Source organism: Lygodium microphyllum, chromosome 9 (genome assembly GCF_053477565.2).
Source record: "Lygodium microphyllum isolate KBCC chromosome 9, Lygodium_microphyllum_v1.1.10, whole genome shotgun sequence".
In the NCBI taxonomy this organism is placed as follows: domain Eukaryota; kingdom Viridiplantae; phylum Streptophyta; class Polypodiopsida; order Schizaeales; family Lygodiaceae; genus Lygodium; species Lygodium microphyllum.
Genome location: NC_141143.1, coordinates 121530541 through 121551099, shown reverse-complemented (window position 1 = coordinate 121551099; position 20559 = coordinate 121530541). Strand labels below are relative to the sequence as shown.

At 41.7% G+C, this 20559-nt stretch overlaps 1 pseudogene across 1 annotated transcript in view; it reads right to left on the bottom strand.

Moving 5' to 3' along the window:
- Positions 1 to 389: 389 nt before the first annotated feature.
- The window catches only part of LOC148031510 (rho GTPase-activating protein 6-like), a 31717-nt pseudogene continuing 11547 nt past the window's right edge, over positions 390 to 20559 (bottom strand). The window contains exons 3-23 of the transcript XR_015691903.1: positions 11659 to 11735; positions 11171 to 11238; positions 11004 to 11073; positions 10733 to 10877; positions 10328 to 10447; positions 9957 to 10034; positions 9774 to 9829; positions 9593 to 9662; positions 9403 to 9490; positions 9044 to 9287; positions 8714 to 8935; positions 8213 to 8548; positions 8045 to 8097; positions 5146 to 5206; positions 4941 to 5024; positions 4549 to 4662; positions 4272 to 4441; positions 2456 to 2522; positions 1393 to 1467; positions 1050 to 1319; positions 390 to 953 (exon numbers count right to left, since the gene is read on the bottom strand). The product of XR_015691903.1 is annotated as a rho GTPase-activating protein 6-like (transcript). The remainder of the gene's footprint in view (positions 954 to 1049; positions 1320 to 1392; positions 1468 to 2455; positions 2523 to 4271; positions 4442 to 4548; positions 4663 to 4940; positions 5025 to 5145; positions 5207 to 8044; positions 8098 to 8212; positions 8549 to 8713; positions 8936 to 9043; positions 9288 to 9402; positions 9491 to 9592; positions 9663 to 9773; positions 9830 to 9956; positions 10035 to 10327; positions 10448 to 10732; positions 10878 to 11003; positions 11074 to 11170; positions 11239 to 11658; positions 11736 to 20559) is intronic.

Here is a 20559-nt window from a genome sequence, read left to right as displayed (position 1 = left end):
AAATCCTTCCATACATGAATGAGTCCACCCTGCTCTGGATGTCCACCCCACTCTGGATGGTTTGAATGTCATTAGCTTCTCTCACATCTTATTGTTTTCTTGTAGCCCTTTTTGTTGACATTGTACCACATGTTCCTGAGCGTGGTGCACTCAATATTAGCACTTCCTTGGATGAATCACCCACCATTTTCCCACCATAGCCAGTATTCTAAACATGAGCAGAGCATGTGTAGTTTGCAAGTATGAAGCTGTAGTTCAACAAACAAGCAATACACATCAATTCCCAGCATAACCTCCATTCAGAACTAGGCATTGATGCATAGAGTACTGCACAAAGCTTCACCCAGTGTTGGCAAGTGGGAAACACAGAACGCATACAAACATTAAAAGAAGGCCCTGCCAAAGAGTACAGCTGCATAAGCACATAATATGTAACAACCTGATCATGGATAATTTACAACCTTTGTATAAATGCTCTGTACTAGGCTAACAGAGAATTGTAGATTGCATTGGCACACTCCTCTCTTCAAGAAGTATATTCACTGTACCATGGGCACAAGCATATGGTGATTGTTCTGGAACTAACATCTCATCGTGATGGAGCATGAATGTTGAAATTTGTCGTGGAGTTGATAACCTGTTACCAACTCACGTATCATCAAAATCAAGTTGTAATACCTGATAGCTGGGCATGAATTGTCAATTCTGCCATGGATTTTGATTACAGATCCTTCAATTACTGCATGCCCCACTTAACCTAATAGGACAGTGAAAGATCTGGAGCTGTAAAACATAAACTATGACCATTCACGAGTGTGAGGATTGAAAGTTGAGTCCAAGCTGTAGAGCTGCTCCATTAACTGCGATCTCCTCTCCTCAAAGAAATCTAGCCTTGTTGTCAATTCGGCTAATGCTGATGATGTGACTGCTTGCCGCTGATAAACAGCACTTGCCTGTTTGCCAAAAGTTGAAGATAACATAGTCTCTAATGCCCTGTTCCAAGAATGACTAAATAATGTGCATGAAAGATGAGAGATATGTGAGCATACCTCTACATCTGTAAAAGCTCTCTTTCCATTTTGACTCCCCATATCCAACAGATCTGTGCTATCATTTATCTGCAGTGGCTGTGCTTCTATTTGCTGAGAAACAGAATTTATCAAATTGTCTGACCTGCGCCTCCTTGTGAAATGCCTTCCATTCGATACAGGCCCAGCTGGTGGTCGCGAAATTCCCCAGTCACCACTACTTGTCAAGTCTTGTTGGATAGCGTGCCTCCGCAGGTTCAATCCTCTTGTTCTCTCAGCTTTCAGTGATTCCTGCACACCAAAAACTTTCAGGAAAAATACTAAATGACTATTTTCTGCCCAAATGGTTAAGTCCACATGAAACCTTGGCTTCTGCAAGTGCATTGCGCTGCTGAACAACCCTCTGTTCCAAGGCTGATGCATTATGCCTGCTCTCTACCTGTAATCACAGAACAAAAAACCAACCATGGAGATTAAGCAGCTAAGAGCTAAAACAAATTAATAGACATTATGAAAATGCTGTTCAGCTTAACTTCTGCATAGTCAGACAGCATATAACTTTCTCAGTGTGGAACCTCTTCTTGAGTCCAGACAGCAACTTGCAAATGAAACTTCAACCTTTTCAAAGAGATTATTAACATGTGTTTAGTGACACACATTGATACAGCTGGAACCTTGCAGCTTGTCCTTCCTTGATTCAGGTAGCTCTTGCTCAAGCATGAATCATTAAGCCTAATGCACAATTTATAGTTTGGGCTAGATGATCTTTGCCTGTGGTATCAGTTGGTGTATCTCATTTCATAGATTACGAAGCATTGCATGTTTGAGCATATTGTGGATGTGACAGGGTTCCTTGTGGCAATGTAAATTCAAAACATAGACATTCAGTAATTCTTCTAAACAAGCACTCAAATCACCTATAAAATTTACTTTCTTTTGAAATCCAGATTTTAAAGTAATGTTCCCCTCCCAGCTAACAAAACTTATTAGGTGAGAGAGCAGTTGCCCCAACATGTGTATCACCTCTAGACTCTAGTTTACAGTGCAATTACTCAAGTCCAGAGTTTCATGTAACGTTCCCTCCCCAACAAAAACATGAAATTCCTTCTTTGTCTCCCTTTTCAAGGACCCAGAATCACGAAGTGAGACAAAGAAAACGCGATACGCCATAGTTGCCAAGGTATCGTAACAATGACAAAAGGAAACTGGGATTTCAACCAACTAATAAGTTAGGACCACAGCAGGGATGTACCAGGAAAAAGTTCAATATAGATACATAAACATGGGGGGATGGGGGGTGCGGGGGGGTTTTAAAAAAACACTAACACTTGTACATGTCCCAGCTTCCAAAGCAACTAAAATGAGACATTCCGAGCATTGATATCAAAGAATTGCATTTGTGCAAAAACTTAGAGAAAAACAGCTACCTCATTATAATGGGTCTCCTCACTCGAAAGAGCAGTGGTCACATCAACCTCCTTTTGAAGAGCATTCCTTTGAGCCAAAAAAATGTGTGAACATTAACTCCCAGAAGATTGTTTACTCACAAACATATGTCAAATGTCAGCCTTGGCCCTTAAGAAATGTTTGGGATTTACTTGCATCAAAATGTCAAATTATACCCATTTGACTCTGGTTGACTGTAAGTTGCAAGAAACAGAATCTTTATCTTTACTTTCAAGCAAATGCTGCAATGAATTTTATAAACAATGTCCTTGCCTCTCATAAAGTCTATGGCTCTTAAAGCATCAAAAAATTTATAACTGATCCACACTTCCCAATGGACAATCAGATGATAGACCCACAAGCCTTTGGACTATGCAGGTGATTATTGAGATCCTGACTGAGAGGATTGGGAGCTTTGTAAGAAACTTGCCTTTTGTTCTCCCCAATTAGCTTTCTGCAAGTCACTCAGAAAGAGTGGCTGTGATCCAGAGTGCCCATTGGCAAAGGCAGTTGTGTTTAGCTTTCAAATGGGCCCTACACTTCTTCAGAATTCACAAATAGTGGTAGCCTCTGGGCATATTTAAAAAAGTGTGAAAGAAATAAGTTCTTTATCCTACTGGGGAATCCTCCCAGGAGTGTTCTCTTTGTTTTGGTATTTTGGTCATAGGGAGGAACAAGGAGAAAGGCTCCACACTTCATGATTGATCAAGTTTTCTTTCAAAGTTAAATTCAAGGAGCCAGAGTATGATGCAGATCCTACCATGTTCAAGCAATACACATGCCATATAACAAAGCAAAACAAGTCTATGCACACATTGTTAGGTGAGTGACTCAAACTGTCAAAGCAACTGTCTACATACCAAGTGCCATTCTAAAAGGAATGATTTTTTAATACTCTTTGCCACATGCTAAGGCATGCTAATGCAACCCTTAACAGTCAAGAATGGGGAACGCATTCCAAGACAAGTCAATGTTCCAACCCCGTTCCCAACAGTCATTCCCTAGTTGGAAAGTTCTAGCCCCATTCCTTGTAGAGAATGGGCTAGCAAGGACACAAAAGAGAAAGATTTTTTAATCTTTTTCTATGACCTGATTTTCCTGCAGGCATCTCTCTCTCTCTCTCTCTCTCTCTCTCTCTCTCTCTCTCTCTCTCTCTCTAAGCCACTTGTTTTATTAACCCGTTGACCTGGGTTCAAATCTCCCCTTTTATATTTCTATACAAAATGACCACACAGATGTAGGAATCAAACTCAAGACCATCTGGCCAACTGAGTTTCATCCGTTTGCTCTCTCTCTCTCTCTCTCTCTCTCTCTCTCTCTCTCTCTCTCTCTCTCTCTTTTTTTCGTAAAAGGTAATTGTATTAATTACGAAAAAAATACAAGATTACTGGATTACAAGATACATGATGACACAAAGCCATCATGTGAAGAGGTTTTCTCTCTCTCTCTCTCTCTCTCTCTCTCTCTCTCTCTCTCTCTCTCTCTCAACACAAAAACACACACCCACATCCATATATACATATACATCTATGTATACATATATATACATCTACATGTGTGTGTGCGTCTATGTGTGCGCACACCATGTGCAACTCTCTCGAGCCTTGAGTCTTGACGAAACTGAGTGTTGTTCACATTGCTCTGAAGTCTAACTTGCAGGAGTTTCATTTGAGTAGGTACAAGCTGCCTATCATTTTTACTTTGCGGCAACTGTTGCATTAGAGAAGAAAACTTGAACAGCCATTGGAATTACACATTCTGTTGAAATGTGGTTCATATGCTTACTGCACAACTCACTGGTGAGTATGGAGATGCCTGACTCGATGAAAACGCTCCTGAATTTCTGGCAATGAGCCTCCTTGTTGCTGCCGTTGATAGCTTAACTGTGCATGAAGTTCAGCCACTCTTTGCTTCAGCCTTGCTACATCTGCTTCTGCAACTGCTATCTCCTCAAACTCAACACGTGTCTAATCTAATCACAAAATGGTGAAAATCATTCAGATAGACTCGGACTTCGACCAATTCTTAGCCAACTTTTGTTTCCAACTTACAAAAAACAAAGTTACCCAAATACCTTTGAATCAAGGTTCTGTGCCAAGGAGAACTGAGAAGCTGACATTGTTAGGCCTATTTCTAATGCTTCTCGCAATTCCCTTTCAGCTTGTAACTGGTCTTGCAATCTTGCAACCTGCAAACAAGCTACCTTAAGTGAGCATCTGAAGTGCACGTATCACAAATAAAGCATCAACATAGCAGATGGCATCTCCTAATTCTTACTATGCCAGCAACAAGAAGTCTAATTAAAAAAGAATCTGCTATGGAAAAAAAAAAAGCAAACAACTTTAGTGTCATACACAGGCGCAAGCAGACAAAGCTCATGTTAAAGGACAAGGCATTAATCTAATCTAATTTTGATAAAGTATCAGATGTATCAACTGAAGCTTTGATAAGAACCATATAGCTTACATCTTGTTCAAGAACCAAACGACGATCATGAAGTGCTTGTTTCCTCCTCTCCAAACTTTGTTGCAATGCAGCATTACATTTTGCCTAAAAACATTGGCCAAAAAAATTGGAAGTTTGTACAAGAGCTAGAAAAGCCAAGTACCACGATTCATAGGCAAGCATTAAATTTACATAACAGGATAAAAGAGGAAAAACCATTGAACACCTCTTTGGCAATCTTATTGCGCAATTCATTCCTTGCTGCTTCCAACTTCTGTATTACTAACCTGCATAGATTCCACAAATTTAAAATTGTAAGCATCCAATTGTTTCTCTATCCTTACAAAGCTGTTAACACCATTTGGACTAGACGAAACTGAGTGTTGTTCACATCAAGACCATGTAGAGCAAAGGATGGAGGAAACTTATCATTCTTCATATCAAATAGCTGAAGTCTAGATTGCATCATATTAGAAACTGAAGTATATCGTAGAGAACCAGATTTTAGGCCCACTAGGTATTAAGAGGATCAGCAGCTTGGTTAGCTTTCCTAAGTGTAGCCTCAGCCTCAGGCTCATGTGGGAGCCAGCCAACATTCTGTTCTGTGTCTCTTAACTACAGTTTTGTTAGCAGGGTTTTAGTTTATTGCAACAGGTATCAGAACTTAGCTCTCGGTCCCTTAGTCTTCATTAGCTCTAATAGGAAGTCTTTTACTTTTTAATGTGTTTTCCAACTAGCTGGGATATTTAGCTGGGCTACACGTGCATAAAAATCCTCTACTCAGTCATTTTAGTCATTCTTCCTAGTGGTAACAACTATCAGTCATTCTTTACTCAGTCATTTTAGTCATTCTTCCTAGTGGTAACAACTATCTTGACTTTTCCTCTTTTATGGATCTTATCTTTTTGAAACTTTGCATGGAGCGAATTTTATTATTTCGCAGGATTGCATGTTTTGAGAGGTGTATGCATCCAAAAATGGAAGAGATGTGCTCATTGATGAATGCAAGCTTTTGAGACAGCACGTAGTCAACTTTATGATCTCAGTCCTTGGTTTGAGTGGCAGCTGCCACAATATATGCTCAGGTCTTAGCCATCACTTGATGTGTTTCTTGCACCAAAAAGTTACGGCTTCTAGTTACTATGCATACATAAAAGGTTTTCCAAGTGTGTGCTATCCAATCCTTATAGGCAATGACGGAGATTATGCACCTTTCTATGACAATGAGGAGGTCCAATATGCTTGGCATGATAGGGAAGACACCTACTCCAGCCAATGGCTATGACGATTATGATGACAGAGAGAACATGTATTGCAAGGATTATGAGGATGTTAATCCATGCAAGGGTTATCTAGAGTACAAGTGTCATTATGCCTGCATTATGGATCAAGGCATCATGCTGATGAGGATGTGTGCGCTCATGACTCATGCAAGGAGAACTATAATGAGGAGGAGGAGACCCAAAGTCTTACTTTTGTTACCTATTCTTATATAGATGGTGCAAAGAGTGATATGGCAGCTAGATTGTGATGCCTATCCAGAGCACAATGTGGATCATGCATATGGGCAGAGATGCGGAGTATGCCCTTGATCATGATGATGTAGAGAGAGAGAATCATGAGGACCAAGCTTCTGTTGGAGACTGATGATACTCAAGCTCATGAGAATTATGATGCAGGGGAATCTTCATGGCATCATGAGCTTGAGGAGCGGTAGGGAATGTACTTAGCAACTAAAGTATAGGCAAGTGTGTGGACTGCATCGGAGACCATGGACCTAAGAGATCAACCATTCGAGGACTATCCCACCTACTTCAGCCATTATACCAATCTTATAGAAAGCAGGCCACCAGCAAAGAGCATGGGATGACAAAGATCATGAGGAGGTTGGCAAAGAGGAGGATGGAGAGAACCTGCACCGAGAAGCCCTATGCTACCAGTAATCATGCATATACATGTCAGAAGGCAGCCTATCATAGAGTTTCCTGTCATCTTAGTATTGCTAGGATAGGAAAGAGACTCAAATGCTCAGGTACAGACAGAGACCATCTTAGGAACGATGCACCGGTGTGGGATTCTAAGGACTTTGGCACACTTGTTCAAGTCCAGAGGTGCTCATTTTCTGGATCAACTAGAGCAAGTGCCAACAGATTCTCCTGCAGTAGCATAGTTACAACAAACTGAGGAGGAGATTGAGCCACAGATGATATGACCCTAGGCATGTAAATGAGGGTCTCCTAGAGACTATACCTTCAGTGATGGAGCCTAGAGCAAAGATCAGGGCAAGATGGCATGCATTGGTCAGCGTAGCAGAACCATCATAAGGCAAAGGGACTGGTTTTCCATGGGCCATATTCTTTGACCCCAGCAGTAGGCCCGTTAATAGAAGGAAGTAGCATGTGGCTTTTGTATGGGATCCAGGAGCTAGAAGAACTCATCAGTTTGTAGCATATGAGCCTACATTGTTTCTTTCAGGGGACAAGCCTTGATACATGTAGGGTCATCCATGGTTCACTTGGGACCCAGGAGATACTACTCCATCACCATGGATTTGTAGATGGTCCTACTACTTATTCATTTTGTATTTCCTCTATTGGATATCTCTTTGTACTATGGTAGGTTTGAAGGAAAAAATCTTTTAAGGTAGGGATGGTTTGCCGTGAAACTAATTTCAGATCTAAAGCCTCCTTAGGAGATGAAGGCATGGGCTAGGGCGACTTTAGGGTTTCCCGGCTATACAAAGGGAGCTGTGTCACCTTATCTCATTGGCTTGGTATAGGTTTGTATATCAAGTGCTTACTCTCTCACATACATGAATTTTAACATGGGATGTATTCAGTCCTGCTGACAACATCTACTCATTGTAGATGCTCCTATGCAAGGTGAATTTCAAAACCACTTGTAATGTTCCAATGCAATATACATTTTAACAGAAAATAGGGCATGCCATACACTTTTCAATATCCATGTACAATTTTTATCTCATACCCTGAGGCCTGCAAAGAGCAGTGACAAGCAACTGCACTAACAGATGAAATCACTCTACCCTATATTCAAGCTTCATACACATCCAGATAATTTCTCTAACTTGAACATCTGAAAGTCCAACACCAGAAGAAACTCACTCTTCTTCTCCAGATGAGCCTCTGGTCTCAGAGATTGATTTCTTTTTTGTTGCCTGCAAGCAAAGTTTTTAGACATAAGTGTCCCTTTTAGATCAACAATTGTTCATGACATACCAACAGTCACAAAATTGTCACTTAAAACTGATCCAAACAGGAAAGAAAACTTACACTTAAATTCCAGATGGAAGATCTCCTGCTATTGGAAGTAACTCTTGGAGTTTTTACAGCCATTCTGCTTGAACTTGTCTCTGAGACAGACTGCACCGTACCTACTCTAGGAGTTGCCATAGGTGAAAGCCTTGTTATGCCCCACGATGAATGGGATATTCCAAGAGAAGTGGTACTTAAGCTGTCACTTTCCACATCACCTTCACGAATGGGTCTCAAGTTCCCAAGATTTACTGATTGTGACAATACTTTGCCTGGCCTTGAATTATCACTCTGATTAGTATGAGAATTAGAAACTCCAAGGGAATCCACATCTGAATCTCCATCTTCAAATACCTGCAGCTTAGGTTTTCTTTAGCATGTTATGTTCGATCTACTGAAGTTTGCCAAATGCAAAGCACAAAACTACAGAAAATTCCCCTTTAAGAAGAGCAAGCCTAAACTATGACTTGTAAATTGTAAACCATCGTAAAACAAGATGACAGCCAAGTTTATACACACCTTGCAACCATACACATCACTATCCTGATCTCCACTGCTCTCACTTGAGCTTCCACTGACAAGCCGCTCAGGATCCTCAACAAGCTCTGCATCCTGATCATCCTGCACATCACCATAATCTTCCTCGTGCAGCTGGGAAATTTCTCCATCTGACAACCTCTCACTGGTAGCTGTTTCAACCCTTGAATGCACATCAGCACAGCCGTTTTGTGTTTCAACATCCTGTCATGTTCAAAATAATGCTGATTTCAAAATTTTCCACAAGAAAGTAACTAAATATGTATTTCACATGATGTCACAGTTTTTGGCATGAAATACAGTAATCATCACCTCAAAGATTTTATCATACTCTTCCAAAAGAGTTGTGATGATGGCTTGAGCACAGTTTGCTGCAGCAGCAGCAGCAAGAAGTTGTGCCGAGTTGTCTCCGCTAATGTCTGAATCATCCTCAACCCCACACTCGCCCGTCAAAAGGGGCTTCAACAGTAGCGGGGCCATGCAGGCTGCTACAGCAGGTGCTGTCATACGATTCTCATCAGCATGTGCTACAACAGCACGCATCATTTTGAGCAACCTAGCAGGCAAAAATATCAATTATGATACAGTAGTAAAAACATCCAAAGAGCACAGAGAGCAGCAGTATGTGCAGGTTGCACTAGTGTGAACAATTACGCTATCTATAAACACACCTTTGAAGCAATCTTCGATTTGGTTCAGGGAATGTTTCTGCAACAGCCATCCGCATGGCCTGAATTTGATCCTCTCTCACCTGAACCCCTACATGCAAGTTTCGAAATCACACTAGCTGATAATCAGAATGATAAAAGTGAAACCAAAGGTTTGTAACCATGTGAAAAGCAAGTGTTGAACTTCAATTACTCTGAGCTTCAAGCAGAGCAGCACAACAAGGAGTCGGAACAGGCAATGACGGTAGTTCTCTAAGCACATGCTGCAAAGTTTCACATAATTCAGCTCTTATTAGTAACATGTTTGCAATAATCAAAATCCAAGGTCCCAAAGAGATAAAGGAAAGTTAAGTATGTAATTCAAATCACCCTACCTTTATGCAGTCACCTATAACATGCGCATCTTCATTGGGCCCGAACTGATTTTTTCCTGTAGACAACCCAAAGGTAAATGGCTGCACAGACCAAGGAAAACCAATAATAAAGGGCCAACAAATATTTCTCACAATCAGAAAACATAAAAGACCATATTCTTGAGCCATAATAGTTCTAGCAACCTTGCTCATACTCCTGAACTCTCAGCTCAACCTCATCAACATCTGCTGACTGTCTGAGAATGCCCTCTGCAGTTACACCTGTTCAACAGTGATCGTTTCATTTAAACGGCCAATACATCTATCAATTCCACCCCCACAACCATCCTCACACCGCTCTAGCTTTGGACTTTTTACTGCCATGAGGAAAACCCTCAAATCCACAATGAAGAAATAAAACATAAGGTTAGCAGGAACAGGTGGAAACACCTGAACATGGTACAAATAGCTTTGAGATAGATTAAACACCTGGAACTGGGTTACGATTGAGCTGTATCCGCTGTTCAATGTACTTGAAATAGTGCCAACAAAACAAGAAACATATAAAAACATACCGTGTTGTTCAATAAATTGTAATGCTTTCTCCAGAAACGAGGGGCTCCCATCAATATCCTCTAATGCAAGCAAGATAGGTCTCCCAATAACAAGAGACTTCACAGGCTTTTTGCCTCGACCTGCACAAGATAAACAATGTACAGCATCCCAGCAATAAGGCTATTATGATAAGAATTTGAAGTACTGAAAGGCAAAACTTGCTATGAGGGAAGCATCTACCAACAGGGCTTACGAGGCCTGGTCCTGGAAAGACAAGCTAACCTATCCTTGTAGCCACACAATTCATTTGATTGCATGGAGCAAAAAACTACATAGATTTTTTGACTCCACAAAGACATTACTGCATGTCTCTTCAAATATGAAGCTTGTATATAAGAAGGTTCTAGAAAAGAACAGAAGGGTACCTAGGTCAGCTGGTGCATCAGTAGCATCAATTGAATCATGTTTAAAAATGCCAGTCTGTCCTGTATATAACGTAGCATTTGGGGCTGCAGATATAGCCTGTTCAAGAGCAAATTTCCATTCATCCAAATCTTCTAATGTCTCTGCCTGCATCTCAAAAAGAGCGAGTTGCTCAGACAAAGAGTTGTGAATATAATTACAAGTGTTCGCAGACTAAACTGACTTAAGTCTAAACTTGGACTTATGAACTAGCTGGAAAAACAGAAATATAACCTTCAGTGTAAAAGCACGGCCATCAGGAAAAAGAACTGTAAGCAGCTTTTTGTCAGATTGTGCCAGTACACTGGAAAGAAGACATGGTAAGAATCATGTATTACCCTCCAGTAACACCACAGGACAGCATGGTACGGTCGATAATGAGTAAATTAGTTTTCCTTTACCTGCCTGAATTGTTCAACTCGATTCCACCCAAAGCCAGATTGGGTTCAGTTCCTTTAGAAAGCCCATTCTGCCATACAGAAGTTAAAATTGTTTATGAATCATTTGATTGCACATATGTCAGACAGAAATGCAACACAACGTTTGATCAGTCCTTGAGCTAGGTTGAACATCTGATACTAGAACAATCCTATGGTATGGTAATAGAGGTAATTTTCTGTTCACTTGACAAGAAATCCCTTGGGTTATGTCAAAGTTGTTTTCAGAACTACCCTAGGCCAAAACAACACAGAGTGCTACTATGTTCCTGACATCAGATAGGGCCAGGTCTCCACTGTCATCTAACTAGTCATACTGCATCCATCCGCTTAGCATGCTTTGCAATGAAAATCGTATACTTTCTCACAGTTAATTTCTTCTCACAATTAGTTGTAACTTATCCAGTCATTTCCATCATTTACAAGGTATGTGCAGGTTAAAATGAACTCACCGGGTCACTTTTATAAAATACAAAGGATGTACGGGTTAAAACGAACCATCGCCGCTTCCAAGACTTCCAACCCAGTCCTGCACAAAAGCATTTCAGCCTAATGAGCACTATCTGCAATCAGCAACTTCCAAAACATATTCCACATACATTACTAATTACATCATAAACCTATTGTTGATAATTTACAAATTACTCCAAGAGCAAAGCTGTTAGATTTGAGGTTCGAAGCTTCACGGTCAATAACCATAAGGCAAGAGGATGCAGATTATTTAACTTCTCGAGTTTCGTGCAGTGAGAGATACACATTTGTGCATAGCAGAACAGAGTTTCAGAAATGGAGAACGGGAACACATTCACAATCAGGAAACAAATTAGTGAAACAGAACCAGGTAAGTACCACAATTTTCTTTCACATTATAGCTTTCAGCCTACGCATCCACATTGTACAAACGTTTCATGATCATGTCATCTTGCTTATTGTAATTGTCTACTCTGGCAGATCTAGCCAACACTTCAAGGCATTAATCCTTTTTGTGTGCAAGTCTAACACTAATATGCTTGAGTTCCAATTACAAGCACCCAATCGGGTCATATAGGTGGAAGGTGTACTATCTTCCCTCTAACCCACTACACAGGCCCACTATAACCTATGACCACTCATTACTAGCCACCTCTAATGCACTTTTCTATATATCTTGTAAGTGCAAAGAAAACAAATTCAATAAATGATTAAATGTGCAAATTAAGAGAAAGGATACAAATTCTTTTTCTCTTGTGTTATGACAATTCTGGAGGATCTAGCCTACACTTTAAAGAACTAATTCTTTTTGTGAGGCAAGTCTAAACCTAATACGCTCAAGTTCCAGTAATTCACAAGCACCCAATAGGGTCATATAGGTAGAAGTGTTATCTTTCTTCTAGCCTACACTATGGGTCCACCATAACCTATGAGCACACGAGTGGCCAATTTTAATGCACTTTGCTAAATCTTTTATTACAAAGAAAACAAATTTGATAAATAATTGACTATGCACATTAATTAAAAAGAATACAAGTTCTATTTCCGTTGTGCTGTAACACACTGATCAGCACACAAAAAACCTCTCGAGTGAAAATCAAGCCAAAGCTACCACCAACCTAAAAGTGCAAGTAGATGAGGTAGATGAGATTCAAATCAGGCTGACATGTGCAGGAAAAACAAAAACAATTGCAATTGGATAAAAAACAAAGCACGTTCAGCAGCACACAGCAAGGTGAAAACAAGTTGACCACCAACTAAAGGATGTTACCCAGCTAGGAAATGAGTCCCCTACACCACATGAAGTCAACCAGCAGCAAAACGCAAAGTGTTACAACCCCTTTAGCAGACTTGTATTAGCAAATACAGCAAAGAGACAAAGCACCAAGACCAAGTACTTGGTAATTCGATACCATGCGAGAAAGAGAGAGGCAACAAAGGCAAAAGAAAACAACTACTACATACGCAATGAAATTGACAAGAGCAAGTGAGAATGAGAAATTGGGCCATGGAATCCAACCAAAGCATAAGTGTGAACACAAGCCAAATGGGTTGTAGATACTATTGAAGTGCTCATAGTCTCCCTCTCTCCAATAGAATGCAATGCATTGAATGATACAAAATAGAAGATTATGATACTATTGAAGTGCTCATAGTCTCCCTCTGTGCAATAGAATGCAATGCGTTGAATGATACAATATAGAAGATTATGAAAAAGCACAACATATATAGACTAAGGATGAGCAAGAAAAGGGGCACATCATCCAACTGCCAAAGTCCCCTAAAATGCAGGCTTATTTTGTATGGAACATTTCGCCCACTACTGAAGAATGTGCCTGCACAATGCCGACTAAGTTGCCTACCAAATGCCCATGAAACCAACATACGAACCCAGACATTTACTATGCTAACAAGTTGAAGGCAAACCTCACCCCTCCCTCTTAAAAAATGTAATTTTGCTCAATCCAAGTCCCTTAAGAATCAAAATATAGCTTAGTGACAATCAACACGAGAGTACAGAAGGTGCAACTCACACTCATAGATCATACAAACATGTACAAATATGCACATCTTGTCAACCTTTCTTCATAGTTGTAGAGTTATACATCAACACGGATTACTTCACACTCACAAAGAGATGATAAGAAGAGAAATGCTTGAAAAGAAAAAAATTACTTTACAAGTACATTGTCTTGAAAAATAATTATGGAAGAAGGAAAAAATTGAGAGATATAATGACAAAATGGTGGGGAATAAACAAGGCGATGGCTAGACCAAATCTGGGGCTATGTTCAACTATTGTAGTCTACGATAATGTGGGAGCTTTCACTCAACCGCCAAGACCCACGGACCGCTTATTGTTTCAAGCGTTCCAAGCCGAGCACTAATGGCTACCTCTCACATAACCGACGCGCCATCCATATCTACGGGTGTAGTGAGCTTACCTCCGTGCCGTTCGAGTTACCTCCTCTCCCGCGCACTTCGGTAGCTCCACGATCCAAGTGCAAGCTTCAAGCAAGCTCCATCCTCAAGCTCCACACTCCAAGCTCCATTGCCACGAGCAAGACGAGAGAAGAGAAAAGAAGAGAAGAGAAGAAGAGAGGAGAAGATGGAGAGCTTCTCCTCCTCGGTCCCTCACCCTCACTAAGCAAGCCTGGAGTATTGTCCTGCACTTGAGAACCCAAACCGTGTATAGGTTATAGTGTGAATATTAAGTGAGTACACGTGCATATTTAGGTATTACTTAGTTAGAAGACTATCGGCTTGGTTCCTTGTATAGCAATGGGTCAGTGAAGCAAGGGCTTAGTTGATGGAAAAATTTGTCGATGAAGACGGGGAGTACACTTGAAGATTGCGTGAGACATCATTATGGTTTTGTCAAGGCAATGTAGCACAATTAAGCTCTGTGATGTCTGAGCTTTTGGTAGCTAGTGGTTGAGATGGAGTGCAAAAGAAAAATGGCAAGTGGTTCAAGGTGACAGGTCTAAACATAGGCATGGCGAGCTCCCTAGGTATGTGCTGCCCTTGATGTGCCCTGAACAATTGTGGGGGATGTACAAAGGGCTAGGGAATTAGGGACGGAGCCAGCCGACCAAGGTCATTGGGCGTACCTAATTTGAGGACCCCTAGGTGTGGTGCTGTGATCGTGTGCGTTTTTCTTTTTTCTTTTTCTTTTTCTTTTTTTTTCTTTCTTTCTTCTTCTTCTTCTTCTTTCTTTTTTTTTGGTGGGAAAAGTGAATACAATCAATCCCATACATTGAGACTGTTAGCCTTTCATTTGGATTGAGAAATGTTAGGATTCAAAGGCTATGAAGAATTGATATTACAGAGATGATTGTGTTACCAATCTTGATGCTAGAGGAACTATTGTTGAGATAAAGAGATACACTTGAGATTTTGCAAACCTCTTTGTAACATATAAGACATTGAACAATTGAGGTAGCACTTGGAGTGAGCTGTGCATGGACAAGGGCAGAGCATCTTGCGAATTGAATCCTGGATGATGAAGAGACGTTCGCCCTTGTTGAGAGCATGGCTCCTACTCGAACATAGAGTTTAGCCAAGAAGGAGGAGGTAATCGATGATTATGCTTTGGCTATGCTCAGTTGCAATATGTGCTTTTTCTACAAAGGTGTCCTTGGGTTCTCATCCAGTGGCGTTTCCGTCATGGCTTTTGTTTCTTGGTATTCCTGTCACTTCCTCCATAATGGTTCTTTGTGGGATTGGTGGTCTTGTGGTGACTTGGACATTAAACGCCTCTAGACCTTGACCTATGTCATGCTGCATCCACTTGTCACTTCGTGAGAGTATATGCTCACTTGCATTAAGTACATTGAACCAATGCAATCATGTTAAGACATAATTTTTCAGAATGCTATGATGCCTATCCCATTACTTGTTAAGATCGCATACATTAACAGTAGGTGAAGGAAGTGTGTACAAGTGGGGATGTTGCCCCTTTACTCATCAAGAACAAAAAGTTATGGCATGATGACTTGTCAAGCTACTTGTACATCATAGGGGCTTAGTCGATAGGTACTAGGTGGGGTGAGTTCGGTTGGCTAGGCGACCGGGGCGGTGCAAGTGTGGGGCTCCCGTGAGGCTGGGCAGGGAACATGTCGACCGGGACATGAATGGTGTAGTTCCGGGCCGCTACTATTTCCAGAATGTCTTTAAACAATTCATTAAATTATGCCCTATCCCTAGCCGCCTTGTCACTACGTGAGCACCTGGTGCCTGAGCGTGCGTTGGGATCTATGCAACTAGCGTTGCCACATTTTGTGTGCCTCCCTGAGCATCCGCTTCCCTGGCCCGCGGATTCTTCGGCCTTCGTTCGGGGCGGTGTCGCTTGGGGTCGCGTTTCTTGGCGTACCTTTTAAGAGTAGGCACGTAGCGCACTGGCGGAGGGGCGTGTGCTGCATGTTCCCGTCGGCTGCGGAGAGCGTCCTTGCAAGCTAACTGCCCTTGGTTCTCCATGTTTTCCTTGCGGGGGCTTGTAATATGCGAATCAAGGATTAGGATTTGTCACATGATAAGACCATTCATATGTAAGGGATTATAGTGCAGATTATCAAGCGCATAGGACAAGAAGAGGAGGGGTGGGCATGCAGTGCTTGTTGGAGAGGGATGGCCCCCGTGATGTATATTTAGCCTCCTGCCATTAGCAAATCTTGGTTCACGTCGAGTTACCTCGGCTGGCAGTCATGGATTTAGGCAGGGCCCCTCCTTAAAAGGATAGACCGGAAAGGAAAGAAGGTGTATAGAAAGGGACTATACCCTGTCTACACCATCAGAGTTGTTGGTCAAGGCTTCCTATGGCAGTAATGTGGGTTGCATGCCCTTCACTTGGAGGTGGGGATGGCCCCACGGCTTTTAAATACGTGATGAGAGAAGGACTTGAGAAGCTTAGCCTGTCAGACCCAACTCTTCTCCCTGCGCTTGACTATCATTGCTTGTGTGTGTTGATATTGTTTATACATGGTGACACAAAAATCAGTGTTTATTTATATACATATTTATGAATCCATGTCACTTCACGAGGATAAGAACCAATTGTAGAACTCAGGGTTGTACTGGAGCGTGGCACACGCATCCAGCACTCGTGGCAGCTTACTTAGTACCGATAGATATTTTGCCACATCGAACAGCATGGAACCTTGTCCGAGTCTACTAGCAATGTGTAACTCCTCCTCAGTGAGAACCTTATCAATCAAAGGGCTCTCTAGGCTAGTTCCAGCTAAGTTCGTACCCCGAATGCCAGTTAGCACTCGAAGGGAAGTTGGTGCCACATAGATTGGGTCTCTTTGAGACCGCCATTTGGCCAATCGCTCCTCAGAGACTGTCATGATCTGAACCCCTAGTTCGGCCATTGCAACGCAGTTCTCACACCAACGCTGTTCAAATTGACTTCGGACCTTTGTTAGTCACTTTAGTTGCTCTATGTCTATGAGATTTGGTCGGCAGAGCACTTCATTGAACGTGACACTTAAGCGCAGTTCGTCGGCTTCCTCGTCAGAGATGAGTTACATGCGTTCATGCAGAAGCCTATCGTAGTGCTCGTTAAGATGTTCTTGCTCCTCCCAGGATAGAGGGAAGGGCAAGAAATCTCCAAGCTGCTCCTTGGGGATTGTGCCCATGTCCGCAAGGACGTAAACCCGTGCGAACACCTTGAGCTTAGCCTCCATCTCAGCTAGGCATTCTGCGATACTTCTATGTTCAACAAGGGCTTGCTCGGTTGCTATTTCATGCAAGGTTCTAGGAGTTGCCTAGGCTTTAGCATAGCTGGGGGTTCAGGCCTGTATGAGCAAGATTGGTCAACGCTTGGATTGCTCATGCTCTTGGGGTTTCCTTGTTTCTCTTGAGGCTTCGTTATTGCGTCATGGTTCTCCTTGGGTGTGACTGATATGACCTTGTCACCCTGTTGTGACAGCGTTGTATCCACTCTTAATTGATCAATGTGAGTTCTATTGTCAGTGGATAGAGTGTTGCAAGCAACTGTTGATGGCAACGGTTGCTTTGGTTCTTCAGAGCACACGGATGTGTCTGAGGGTTCACCGCTATTAAGAGAGGCATTAATGGGTTCATTGGTGGATGGACTCGATGCTTTATTCATCGGCTCTCTGGCGCTCTTCGTCTCAATGTTCTTGGGGTCCACAACCACCTGCAATTGCTGTTGTTTTCGCTATTTTCTCCTTTGTTTCCTGGTCCGTGAAGGTGCATCTCTCGTCGACTCAGGATTCTGGATTAGGCCAACCGGTGATATGCTTGGTTGGGCCTCAGCATTTCCCTTCTCTAGTGTGTCCTCATGGGACACAGCTATGGCCTGCTGAACAGCCTTGCCCGGTTGTGAGGATACAACTGCCTCCCTTTTTGGAGAGTCTAGCTCTTCAGCCAACTCCCTTGTGTTTAACTCCTCTGGCCTAGGCTTTAGGGACTTTGGAAGTGCTGGAGTTGTCAATGAAGTTGGTTGTGACACCTCCTCCACAAGTAAATCACTAAGGACACATTCTACAAGGGGCATTGTCACGGCCAAGGGCTGTGACTGCTGTGATCCTTGATTGGAAGTAGTGGTAGCTAGTCCAGTGGGCTGGCTACCCTTGGTGGATTGCGGTGTCAAGTCCTTAGGCCGATCCGAAGTGGCCGTGCCTTTTGTTGCTCTTTAAGCACTCATCTGTGTAGATCGAGTATGAGTTGATCTAGTCACATTAGGTTACTCAGGCATATTGATAGATGACGGAAAGTCAGATAGAAAAAACGATGAAAAGCACGAGTGATTCTTCTCCTCCCAACCACGCCTAGATCAGTGCTGGCCCTCCACACGGATTCCTTTGCCAGCCGTCAACTTCCTGGAGTCCTACTATTCCTGGACTCTCTTACTCTCTAGGCTCCCCTTAACCCCGTTCGGGCGCCCAAGAGCCCGGACGGTCATTCTCGTGCATGTTCCCCTAGACTTACCTTAATGTCACATTAAATGTCACTTTTAATGTCATTCCATATTTATGACCTTAACGTGACATTAAATATCACTTTTAATGTCACATTTCCTTCCCCTTAAGAATCGGTTTCGTCCTCGAAAACGATACTTGGAAGGTCTAACTGTAAATCGGGAAACCTTTTCTTTAAAGTACTTACTCGCTCCCATGTTGAGCTTTCTTCTGAACAATCTTTCCACTTAACTAAACATTCCTGATAAATAGTATTCCTTGTTCGTCTATTACAAACATTTAATATTTTTTCTGGTTCATGTGGATTAGATTGGTCATTGAATAGCTCCTCAAAATCATCATTTAAGATTAAATTATCCAAATCACCCAACTTCTTTCTTAATTTACTTACATGAAAAACTGGATGTATTTTACTACCAGCAGGTAGTTGGAGCTTGTAAGCCAATTCTCCCACCTTTTTAAGTATTATGAAAGGACCACAATACCTTGGTGAAAGCTTTGGACATTGTCCCTTTTTCATAATTTTGGTTTGTTCAGGCACCTTAAGATAGACCAATTCTCCTTCTTCAAAGGAGATGTCTCTTCGGTGAGGATCTGCATATGCTCTAGCTCGATTTTGAGCTTTTTTAATATTTTCTTGAGCAAATTTTAACATACTATTCATATCCTCCAAAAAGTCTTTAGCTGCCTGAACCTTTTCCTTATGCAGTCCTACTGCAAAAGGAGCTCTGGGCTGAAACCCATACATTAACATAAATGGACTATATCCGGTGGAAGAGTGCTTGGCACTGTTATATGCAAACTCTGCTATCGGTAAATACTCTTCCCAATTAGTTTGCCTTTTACTTACATATGCCCTAAGCATATCTTCAAGAATTTGGTTAACCCTTTCAGTTTGCCCATCTGTTTGCGGATGATCCGCCGTACTCATGCTAAGTTTAGTATCCAATTTCCTAAATACCGCACGCCAAAAATGGCTATCAAATTTTCTGTCTCGATCAAAAACTATATTTGCCGAAAGGCCATACAATCGGTATATGTTCTCTACGAACAATCTAGCTAATTCTAGTGTTTTAACATCAGTTGAAGTTGGAATAAACCTAGCCATTTTGGTTAACCTATCCACAATCACCCACACAGAGTCGTGCCCCCTCTGTGTTCTAGGTAAAGCAACAATAAAGTCCATGGAGATACTCTCCCATTTTCTCGAAGGAATTTCTAATGGATGGAGAAGTCCTCCCATTTTTAATCTTTCAGCTTTATTAACCTGGCATTTATTACATTTGACCACATAGTCAAGGACGTCCTTATTCATTCCAGGCCAATAGAACTGCCTTTTAATAAGACTATAAGTCTTATTAACTCCTGGATGTCCCGCACTAGGGGTATCATGACACTCAAAGAGTATCTGGCGCCTTATTTTTGTATCTTTCGGGACACATACCCTACCCTTGTAGAGTAAATAACCATTATCAATGGTAAAATTCTTCCACTTGAATCTAGTTTGAGCAACCCCTGATGCTTCATTTCCTTGTTGAACATCCTCAGATATTCCTTCCTCAGTAGAAGCACTTTCATTTGGATCCCCATTTTTTATTGCTTCCCATATGTTGGAATATGCCGGATCAACCTGGCATTTCCCTTTTAAAGATTCAAGCAAGTTGGAAGTGAACTGAGTAAAACTCAATTCATTAATGATGGGCATTCTGCTGAGTGCATCAGCTACTATATTATACTTTCCTTTTCTATATCTTATCTCATAGTCGAACTCTTGGAGGAGTTCGGCCCATCTGGCTTTACGCCCGTGTAAATCCGATTGATCATTAAGCCACTTAATGCTTTCATGATCCGATAAAATCAAAAGTTTGGCACCATACAAATAGTGCCTCCATTTCTTCATTGCATGTACTATTGCATACAGCTCCCTCTCATAAACAG